The following is a 12,477-nucleotide window of genomic DNA, read 5'->3' as shown; positions in this document are numbered from 1 at the left end:
AAACATGGTAGGGAATACCAAATGCTGTTTCTATATATAGATTACAAAAAAGAGTTCCAAGTCCAAGATCCCGAGCAGATTGCTTTCATTAGAAATGTATTATGAACCTAGACCAATTTAAGACTACATACCACATCGTTAGCGAAATAGAGTGGAAATTTACATTTGACTTAGCAAAAGTAGCATCAATAAACAATGTTTGATAGCTGGGGTTAGAAGTTGAGACAAGTGGTTGATTACCATTCTGCTTACGATATAATATGGTTAGGTTGATCGAGGTGTTGAAAAGGAATAAAGGATGCTTGGATGGCAACAGCAAGAAATATCTATAGCGAAAAGATAAACCTTTTATACTTTCCTTAACTAGTATTCGAAATTCGGAAGAAAAAAAATTACATCATTCATGACAGAATTTTTCTACTTTAGCATTAGCGGTGGTAAATCAAGTATGGAAATCAAAAGTAAAAGTGATATGCAACTTCGAAACGGGTCGAGATCGTCTGTGCCACTGCTTGTGTGTGCCCTATGTGCCACACCAATAGAAACACGCCACATCATTCCTCTCATTAACCATGACTAACTAAATAGATTTTCTATTTATACAACACTAATCGATTAGGAAAGATAATTAATTAGTTAAAGAAGATATTACAAATCCAAGAGAAAATACCGTGTTTTTATTGGTGTGGCACATAGGGCACACCCAAGCAGTGGCACAGACGATCTGGACCCCTTCGAAACACCGCAGAAATTACAAAAGCACTTCTGATGGTTCTAATGAATTCTCATTACTAAGCCAAAAAACGTGTCATTTTCATATACACCTTTCTACTTTTCCCTCCAGTCCCATCCCCTGAATATGAAAATTAAGGAGTGGAATTGAATCAACGGAAAAGGAAAAGGGGACCTAGCCTTTGGAATCTATAACTGGACCACATCTTAATCCTTGGAATACATATAAGGAAACTGAATATCATGTCGTCGAAACAGAACCTGCCTTGAATGCTCTATTCGTTTAAACCATAACCACCATTAAAAATACATGCAATGCAGATAATTTCGCTTTATAAACAATATTTCCTAAGACGACTGACACTTACTTTAGCCGTAGCCCACAGTAAATCAAAAATTTACAAGCAGTAAAACAAACACATCCATGACACACTTCTATACTAGTTTACTGCATCAAATTTCTTCTTAATTACGCGGGGAAACGTCACATTTGGAAACAAACAAACTGAGCCAGTAAACAAACAGTACACACTTCATCAAAATTGGAGTAAGAAATTGAAACATAACCAAACAGTGATAAGATTGTTTAATCTACCAACATATCCTTAGTTAGAAAGAGCCAACTTCTCCAATAATGATAGATTGTTTATTCTATAAACATGGTTAAGAAAAGAGTTAACCTAGATTAACAATGCCCAATAATTTGCAGAATAACCTAAAAAATTGCAAACAAAAATGTCCTTGTAGAAAAGCCAAAAGCCAACTTTGATAATATCATCAGAATAATCATAAACTAATTGGTTGACCAATCAATGAGGAGGTTATGATATAATCATCTCCAATCTCATTTAACTTATTAGTTTGTAAACAGAAAACTGAGTTCTTTTAACATTTACACAAAAAATAAACAGAGAAATCAAGAATAATGACTCACCACCACCTTAGCTCATGTAAACCATCCAAAGTGGTTTTTTGGTTTACTAACTTCTGGGCCTCTGATTCTTCTTTAGATGAAAAGAAACAGGAAGTCTGTGAATATATCTTTATGAACCCTAAAAAGGAAAAAAATAGTACAGCTTTTTGATTGTCTGTGAATGTCTTTTGAGAATCATCAAGGCTAATGAACTTCGATTCTCCCTGTAAAATCGGTAAATGTTTATTGCTTAAAATAGGAATATAGGATTCAAAATCAGATATTGCCAACTACTTGTTGAAGTATTAAATGTCTGTCGAACACTGTAGTTAAACTAGTTCAACCCGATGTTTTATACCATGAAAAAGGTTATGGTCTGTCGGGATTTAAGATAACAGGAATTTGGAAGGCGCGAGGTGAGGCCCCCGTGGGAAATCTTAAGCGTGTCCCACTTATGCATGATACACTGACATCTGCCTAACGAACGTGATACTCCTTTTGTTTCAGAAAAAAAATGATCTTTTCATATTCATCATTCAAAACCATATTTCGAGCTATTTCGAGAGCATCGATGTTCTTCATCCTTGTTCACCACTATTCTTTTGTGCACCTATGCAGAACTACTGATTTCAAATATGAAAGTTTATCTTTCAGAATTCAGCTAGGCGATTTCGGCTAGGTGGTTTCAACAAGCCGTGTCTACACGTGTTTGGACCTTCGAGTTTGAATTATACATGCGATAATAATTGTATTATCATAGTTCTTTTTGTCAAACTTGGCCTCATCCATTATTTCTATTTGTGGTGTTAGTTTGTGAATTATATAAGCTCATTTCTCTTGTAGTATCAAATCTGGTCGATCTCTCTCGCAAAAGTCAAACTGCCCTATCCACAATTTCCATAGACGACATGCATTTTTGAACATGATTGGACGGACGGATAACTTTCACTGTCAATTAGTCACTGCACGTCTGTTACTAGCTAGCGTGGCCCAAACGAGTTAGTCAAATGTACCAGGACATAAAAGCAGGTAGGGTACAATTACGGCTCCACATCAAAAAATGGAGTCTACGTGAATGGTCCCACTCCTGTGTCTAGAATTTCATTGGCCCTTTTCTTTTTCAACGAAGTTGGTAGGGTGGCCTTACTTACATGGGCCGTGCCACCATAGAGACAACAAGGGCTAGTCCAGATTTGGGACAAGACGTTGCACAATCTGAATAATGGAAAGGAGGATGACTCAAATATTGGGATTGGTAGTGAGGTCAAGAGGAGCATGACCAAAGGTTCAGGCTTGGTACCTGTAACACAGATCACTGATATATATATATATATATATATATAGGTAGTGAAGGACGGAGCCAGGGCTTACATGTTATCAGGTTGAACAAAATTTGTTCAGACATTCATAATAGATAAATTTTTGATCAATATGGAGTTCGTAGCTATACAAGCTTATCACTTTTGTGATGAATCACAAACCCCAATTTCAATATATCAATTTGTTCAAGGAATTGTGCATACTAATGCCAAGAGCAGGCAACAACAAAACGGCATGCCAGAATGCCCTAAAGACTCCGTGTTTTATCCCTAACGAGGATGATTACGTCACCTAAATTCTTAAATGATTGTCTTCTAGTCCAGCATCATTTGCTTTCTTTAATTTTCGTTAAAAATAGTTTATCAGGTAGAAAAGAATATAGAAGATTTTAAAGCAATGAGTTTACACTTTGAACTCATTACTAATACAACTTCCAATTTTACTATTTTTATTTGCTCCCATAAGACATTAAGATTAGATAAAACCCAAACTCTTCCTACTGAAAATCAAAATTTAATGGGTGCAACTGATCCCATTTGCATCCCTTCCCTCCGTCCCTACAAGTAGTATCAGTGATACTGACTGAAACTAGCCAATACGATCTATCGATTTTGAGAATTTTCTTTTCCTTTTATTAATTTTAAGGAAAGAGGAAATTCATTGAAACAAAAGAGTATTACAGAGACACCAGGGACTATAACACTCTCAACAGACTCAAACTAAACTGACGCACAAGCACAATTAACTGCGTTCTCTACTGAGAATTTCACTGATAATGTTTGGTGGTGATTCCCACCAAGATTGTGAATAATGAAGTGAATATGAACATCATACAAAAGGAAAGCAAACCAATGAAAGGAAATGGTTTTGGGATCATAAAACTTGATGATTTTGTTACTAGAGGGTAAAAAAACCTTAGAACCAAGAAAAAAAATAGTTAGTCTTTGTTTTTTTTTTTTTTTTTTTTGATTTGAGGAAAAATATATATTGAAAGGGGAAAAAATAATTTATAGAGGTGTATAGAAAGTGGTCAAAATACCTTCGACGGAGATAAAACATGGCTAGCTTGAGACCTATTGGTTTTATTTGAGGCGTACCACCAGAAAAAAAGAGAGAGGATATTTTGAAGTAAAATCATAAACCTTTTATCCAACTAATTTAGTTAATGACTAATTTTTCCCTGATTAATTAATGTTAATTCGATTGATTAATAAATATTTAATCTTGTTAACTCATAAATCAACTAATGTTAATGATCACCAAGCATGATTTTTTATTTTTTTTTGTAAGGTCGATATTCATGCTCTCATAGGTCGATTTTAGTTGATGCTCATCATTCATGAAGGAAAACCCAGAATCGGTTGATACTAATTATTACATAGACTGATTGTAGCTTCAAAAACAAAAAGAAAGAAATTAAAATTTCTTTCCTCCATATCGACCTATTATCTGCTAGTTTTGAAAAACTTCAAACATAATTTAAATCCATACTCGAGTTAACAATAGTATGATTTCATACTCATTTTCAGATCGAGTATGAGATTATATTCTACTTGGGAAGTCATGCTCATTTTCACTTCGAGTATAAATTCATACTTGTTTCCAAATTAGGTATAAAATCATATTCATATTCATCTTCAATTCGGGTATAAAATTGTTTTCATTTCGAGTATAAAATTTATACTCGAACAAAAATCGAGTGTACATCACTCGGCTTTAGAATGAGTATGATTTCTTAATTGAAAAAATGGGTTACCAGAATCAGTCTTTATAAGTGTGTAGTTACCTAAAATTGGTGAGAGACAAAAATTTGGATTCTAGGGTTTCTGAAAGTGAGTTACGGGAGGTTGAGCATGAACATTCTTCGCCTAAACCACGCACAATGTCCATTCAAAGGCTGCTTCAGTCATAGGAGAGGTTAGAGCTGGTCTTAGGGAGGGAAGCAGATGAAGAGAGAGATCAGAGAATTCTAGGGTTTGAAAGAAGAATTATTTTGAGAGTTTATGAGAAAGTTCCGTTAGCTTGGAGAAATAGATGACCTATTTATAGGTGAATTCTCTAACCTCAGGTCGATGAAGATAGGGATTGCTTGTCGTTCCGTGCGGAGCACTTCCTTCGTCTCTTCAGGAATAAACAGAGATACACTGGGTTGAGTTTATCTCATTATTCCACCGCCCTTACTATCGTATGCGGTGAGAAATAGGCCTTGTATTTCTCAGACGTTCCGTAGACCGCCAAACCAAAACCCTAACTGTTATCTCCCAATTTGTGTGAAGCTGAGTCAGCCTTTGTGATGATGTGTTGAGAGAGATCCATATTCTCTTTAGCCGAGTTGGCCAAGATAGAGAGATATTCTCTGATTTGTGAGAATGACTAGAATGAGTCAACTTGAAAAGGCATAAAATGCCTCATAAATCGTGTGTAGAGTGTGAGAGAGGCTGAGGTTGAGCTCTCTCTCTTCATGTACGATCACATATTTCACGTGGAGACCGCATTATTGCTTATGGGTCCCTTTGTTGAGCATTTGGATCTCAAGAGAAGTTATCCACGTTTTTGGATAGACGTGTACGGTTCATTCCCAATTTACTAGCCGTGAGTGTGTTTGATACGCTGAGAAAGAGGCATGCGGCCTAGATGAGGCTTGTGCCTAAGTCTTGTACTTGCATAAGACTCTTCTGACGAGATGGCTCAGCTCGGATGAGGCCACCTGAGATTTGGTCGACCCTCCTTGAGCTATCTGAGATTTGGCTGACGCTTCTGGAGCTGTCTGAGATTTGGCCGACGCGTATGGAGCCGTCTGAGATTTGGCCTACACGTCTGGAGCCGTCTGAGAGTTGGCTGACGCGGTACAGTCTGTACGAAACTTGGCCAACGCGATGAAATCTCTCCTAAGTCAGCTGTGACATGTTTGGGAGAGAAAAGAAAGCTTGCACGCCTGATAATGTCTCTGCGAGACTTCGGCTCGCTTTCCTTTGACCAACGTATGTTGCAGAGATGTATTAGGAGTCAATCGTGTCCATATTTATGGGCCCTACATGACCAATATCTCTCAGAAGGATGTTTTAGGAGTCTGTAGAAAGGGACCAGAGGCAGAATAACCAGTGTATCTCGTAGGGATGTTTTAGGAATTATTCTGAAGCTCTGCAAGTCGAGTCAGAGCCTAGAGTAGACATGACCAGTGTATCTCGCGATGATGTACTAGGAATCAGTCTTTGATCTCAAATAGGGTGAGTCGTGCTTACAAGAGACATGTATGCCTCCGCTCTGGGTCATAAGTCCGTCGGGGACGTTTTTACGCATTTACAGAGCCTAATGACCAGCAGTATCTCGCGATGATGCATACTAGGAATCATGACATCACAATCAGTTGTGTCTCGCGAAGAGATGCTGGAATTGTAACTGTTCTGGTTCATAAGTCTGTCGGGGACGTTTTACGCTCTACAGAACTTACGTGACTAGCAGTATCTCGTCAAGGATGTGGGATAGGAATCACGGCATCACGACCAGCAGTGTCTCGTGGGGACGTATACTATAAATCGTGGATATGGGTGCCTTGAGGACCAAGGGATTAATCTCTCCCGTGAGAGTTGAGTTTTTTCTATGGTCTTGTATGTTCGAAGGTTGGTCGATTATGGGTTGATGTTTTTCAACCACGAAGAACATCAAGAACAATCGGTCGACGTGTATGTGAATATCAGTCGATTGTTAAAAATCGGTTAGTGTGGGTATTCATATCAACCGAGACAACCCAAATTTCTGAAAATTTTAAATTTTGAATATATGATTCATCAAAAATCTAATTAAGAGAAATGGGTTGATAAAAAAATACCTAAAGGAGTGGAATAATAGATTTGATTTTTAAGTTTTAATAGTGAGGGTAACTTAGTACTTTCACGCTTTTAGATATCCCTTGTCCCTCTCATCTAAGTGGATGAAGAAAATGATGGGACTCAAATAAAATCTATAGTCCCCACACCAGCAAGGAAATAAAAGAACCCCAATAACATAAGAATGATGTCTTCCCATTGATAGATAATTTGATTCGTAGTGAAATTTTCAAAAATATCTATATTTGGGCTCTAAAGGAAAATGTCCAACTTAACTGGATGTGCCAAACCATTTTTAGATTTAGGTCTTCCTCCATGCACTCCTCTATTCTATAGTTCCTGGCTAATTGTGAAAGGTAGCAGATGCCAAACTATTTTGCCTCTCTTCGATACTCTGTCCAGTCACCAGATCAACCTTAAATTCTTTAAATCATTAGGAAAAACCCACAATAATACTTGCAAAGAAGAGAAAAAGATATCCCAAAAGTACTCAGCTCAGTTCAATGAACGAAGAGATTATCCAAAAAAAATTACTTATTCGTGCAAATTATTTAGTTTTTGCACGGTAATTTCGAGGATTTTCAACCCCGGTTGTTGTAGTCGGCATCGAAAAACCATGCGAACTGTAACAAAAAATATTTCCCAATTTGTGAGGTATCCACTACTAGGAATTACTGGTTAATCCAGTTTTAGAAGCACCGTTTAGTGTGTAATCCATCACCAAAATAAATTTACTCGCTGGTCCAAAAACATGTTTTTGGACCAGATTTTTTACTCGTTGGTCCGAACATGTGCGGAAGTTATAAAGTGTATTTTTAAAATGCCTAAAAAACCCTTCTAGTCAAATCTAATTCGGTTTTATCAATTCTTTCTTCACCAATTGGAGAGCTCTGGCGATGATGATGGCGATTCACGGAAAAAAACCAGAGATTCCAACTCTCTCTATAAACTAAACCCGGAGGAGTAGATAATGGTGAATCGTCGTTTTTCTTATTTCAATATTTGCATTTTTTTCATTTATAATTTTCCACCTCATAAGGGATCATTTGCTAGACGATACAATTTTAATTAGCCTATTCTCTTTACTGTTGATATTGGTCTTGGAGATATGCTCTTTCATTCTTTCGCTCTCTAGTTTTATTTGATTTGGATGATTTTGAATTGTGATTTTTTTTTTTTGATAAAACTGAATGAACCCTAGATTTTTTAGATCCGTTGTAAAACGTCCAATATGTACTAGATATCAAAGTGGTAATGGAGGTAACGACGGTGGTGGTGGTGGAGGTTCTGGATTAGGTGGTATTGATGATAGAAGGAAGGTTCAACAACAACAACATAGAGGGGTTGTTGATGATGGAGGTAGTAGGTCTCTGTTCTCATCTCAACTACCTGGAGGATATTCGATAGGTAAACGAAAATGTTGTAAGAAACTGCATATGCAGCACCCAATTGGTGTATGCGTCATTTTAACATTCGAGTTTCTAATTATGAAATCTATAAATATAATATGTTGTCAATGGAACAAAATCATTATATAGGTGAAGACATAAAGTATTACAGAGTTATGAATTTGGTGTTATGTTTGATTCCAATTCAGGATACTCTTGCTTAGTGTCATATGTTTGATGTCAGTGAATACTTGGGTAACAAAATAGTATTGGATGTTCGTCTCAAGTTAGATGACGCTGGTCTGACCACGTAAGATAACTTACACTATGATAATTTGTTAGAACCATCGAGATGGTAAGCGTAATCTTTTTACGATAGATATTTATAGAAACTCATGGATGGTAAGCATAATATGTACTGGGTTTCTACTCGGTGCATATTACTATGTACTGGTTTATAATATATATTCATGGATGGTAAACGTAATATGTACTGGGTTTTTACTCGGTACATATCAGTATGTACTGGTTTTCACTCTTTATATATCAATATCTACTAGGTGTTTTATTAGTACATATGAATATCTGCTAGGTTTTCACTCAGTGCATATCAATATCTACTAGGTGTTCTATTAGCACACATGAGTATCTACTAGGTTTGCACTCATTACATGTGTATATGTACTGTAATTTTCATTTTTAAACTTGGGATTCAACTCCAGAACAATAAGTTTCGAGGTTATTAAACTGATAATTAACTACTTTGACATGGAAGTGATTTTATAGAAAATAGAGGGAGTAGAGAGATGGAGAGAGAGAGCTGAGGTTGCAAAAGAAGTAATGATTTTATTGTTCATTTATTGTGCATTATTTCTGTCTGTAGATGCCGCTTAGGCATACTTTAAAGAGGGGACGTCATCCTACAAGGCTATAAAATTTGAAAGGAAGAACGGGCAGTGCTGATGGAAGAATTCTGACCCTATACTTATACAGATTAGATATGAAGTTTATTTGGTGGCATACTTGTGGATCAGTTTTAGTTAATTTGGGGAGTTTATTGTATTCTTTTCATAAAATGTTAGCACTAAGCGACAGATTTTAGCGTCTACAATAGGAAAAAGTTGTTTTTTCTTTTATATGTAATATATGTAATTTTGATCTCAATAATAGAACATCAGAAACCAGAGTTCGGATACAGTCAACTCTCAGAAAATTGAATATTCAAGTATAAACAGTGTTTCACAGATGAATGCAAGCAATAATTTCGCAGTTCCAGATATATACACAAAGGAACAGTTTGGGCCCAAAAGACAAAGCGTGTTGTATGTTATTGATTTTAAAGCTAACATTCAAAAAAAAATTTCTTACTCGATCAGAGATACACAATACTGGCATAACCGATGACATTTTGTCACTCTCCATCACAAGGTGTCAATCACACGATATGTAGAGCTAAAAGCATTAAAATGACTAGTAATCCGTCGATGCATGAGTAATATAGCTTGGGATTAATTAATATGGCATTTGCACTAATCAGAACTTCATCTTGGTGTCTCCATGTAGACTGTTTAGGCCTCATTTAGCAGTTGGAGTTCACAAAGTAGAGTATGGTCTTCCTTCAACGATGACGTCCACTGCTAGTTCTTGATAACGTAGGCATACAAGTACCTTTGAAGGCATGACATATGTACTTTATGAAGTTTCCAATATTCTGCAAGTGAATCAATGAAAGTAATTTCCTTGAGTAAGAATTTCTAAAGTTTAATACGCAAAAAAAATAAAAAATCAAGTACTATGGATATTAAACGATCTAGCGAGATGATGATATGTACTGTATCAATAAATCACCTTTTTCTTAAGTACATATTGATATTTACCGTAAGATTATATGCAAGAACAAACTAAGGTTAGGGATTTATACAATACACAATGATATGTACTGGATAAAAGAATCAGTTTTTCCCCAAGTACGTAACGATATATACTGAAGGATCAACATAACCTAGGTCTAGTGGTTTATGCAGTATGTAATGATATGGAATGCATAAACGAATCATCTTTTCCTAAGTACATATTGATATGTACTCTAGGATAATACATATGCTAGGCATGTGATAAGGAGTGATGTGTGTTCAAGCATAAACTAGTTTCTACTTGGTACATATTGATATGTATTGTATAAATACGTACATCTATTTCCAATTATTCTTTACCATAGCACGTTTTTGTAGCTTACCTTTGAGGTAACACATAGACCGAATGTCTTCTCCATCGTCAGGGAACTTATGAATTCTCCATTCCTTGTAACCTGGATGACAAAACACAAGAATTTCCTCTTCATTTTCCTTCTTTCTACTAAAAAGCATAAAAACCATGGAATCCCCATTCCCGTCTGTAACAGTAATAGTCTTTGGAGGTGAAATCAATACACAATCATTAAAGATATATCCATTTAATGTATACCAATACAAAAAATAAATTACTAGCCAAGGAACTACCTTTTCCATAAGTATATATCCACCTCTCTACCTTTTCCATATGTAAAAGAAATGTACATCAATACAGAAAAGAAATTACTAATAATTTTCATAAATAGCTATCTAGTCAATACACAGTCATTAAAGATATATCCACCTCTTTGCCTTTTCCATATGAAATTACTAGCCAAGGAGCTGCCTTTTTCTATAAGTATATGTTAATCTACTGTTGGATCATAATGTGAAGCACAACGCAGAAGTTTTTCACTCAGTACATGTCCATATCTACTGTTAGATAATAGTCTGATATACAACTCAAAATTTTCACTCAGGTTTAAAAAGTATACGGACTAAACAGATTAATACCAAACTCATCATACAAATAAAATCCCAGAACCATGGCATGTCTAGTGATACAATTGGAGATATGATCGATGTAAGTCGATGATTCTTCCAGCAACCTATGGAAGAGAGATCAAAGTTTATGACGACTGATGTTCGAGCATCGGTTCATTTCGGAACTAGTTTCAATCAAAATCAAGATAGTGGGTTTTGGATATCAATATGTACTGGGGGTTTACCTAGTACATAACAAACATAAAAAGGTTTACCCAGTACATATTTATTGCACTGGTCATATATATCCATTAATACATATTGATATGTACTAATTCAAGAACAAAGTACATCAACAGTACATATATCAACTATAAACTAGAGTTTTTAGCAGTACATCCTAAATTTTGATGTAGGATCATACAAAAAATATATGCATTACATATGGATATGTATTGTAAGATCATACGTAAACATGCAGTAGAAGGGTTTGAGCAGTACATATCAAGAATTTTAACGCTACATACTGATATGTACATAACAAGCATAAAAAGGTTTACCCAGTACATATTTATTGCACTGGTCATATATATCCAGTAATACATGTTGATATGTACTAATTCAAGAACAAAGTACATCAACAGCACATATATCAACTATAAACTAGAGTTTTTAGCAGTACATAATAAAATGTAATGTAGGATCATACACAAAATATATGCATTACATATGGATATGTATTGTAAGATCATACGTAAACATGCAGTAGAAGGGTTTGAGCAGTACATATCAAGAATTTTAACAATACATACTGATATGTACTCTAGGATCATATAGAAAATTGGTATAAAAAATCAACAAAAATAAAACTAAAAACATTACACATATTGGATTTAATTTTTGTAATTAGAAACAATACCTTTTTTTGGCAGAAATCCCAGGTTTCTTTGATGTTGGTTGAGTTGCAACAAATTTCTTTTTCTTCTTCTTTCATGCTGTTTCAGAATCGGGAGTACCTTTTTCTTCAAAATCACAATCTTTTACTGATTTTTGGGAGAAGAATCTCGTAGTATGCTAATTCTTCTTAGTAAACTAGGGTTTTGTGGATATGATTCTTCAAAAAAATAAGGTTTTTGAGTATTTTATATAATTTCTTAATTGTAAATCTAGGTTTTGATCATTATCCCGTAATTTGATTACAGATTTAGGTTTTTGTGGATTTTTTACAGATAAGAAACATGAAGACAGAGGAAGAACGAATACAGAAGAAGGATGAAGAGATTCTGGGGAAAATCGTTTTTGTTCACACGAAAAGCTTTGAGACGTGAATCAATTGGTTTCACACGTGAGTATCGATGGGCAGGGAAGTAATTTTCAGTTTTCAAAAGGTTTTTGGACCTCCGGTTAAAAAATTTTCCCTCTGAACTACAGGTTAACCCGAGTCGGATTTTATGTACCATCTAGCAAATTTCTCTATCCACTAA

At 35.4% G+C, this 12,477-nt stretch overlaps 1 long non-coding RNA gene across 1 annotated transcript; it reads right to left on the bottom strand.

Annotated features, from left to right (window-relative positions):
• Nucleotides 1-9,868: 9,868 nt before the first annotated feature.
• Nucleotides 9,869-12,028, bottom strand: LOC113325893. Its single transcript, XR_003348152.1, has 3 exons — nucleotides 11,913-12,028; nucleotides 10,417-10,488; nucleotides 9,869-9,891 (listed from the first exon to the last, which is right to left on the bottom strand). It is a non-coding gene; the product is annotated as an uncharacterized LOC113325893 (long non-coding RNA).
• Nucleotides 12,029-12,477: the final 449 nt, after the last annotated feature.

This window comes from Papaver somniferum, unplaced genomic scaffold, assembly GCF_003573695.1.
Source record: "Papaver somniferum cultivar HN1 unplaced genomic scaffold, ASM357369v1 unplaced-scaffold_0, whole genome shotgun sequence".
Lineage (NCBI taxonomy): Eukaryota > Viridiplantae > Streptophyta > Magnoliopsida > Ranunculales > Papaveraceae > Papaver > Papaver somniferum.
The sequence above is the reverse complement of the archived record's forward strand: the minus strand, read 5'-3'. Positions and strand labels throughout refer to the sequence as shown.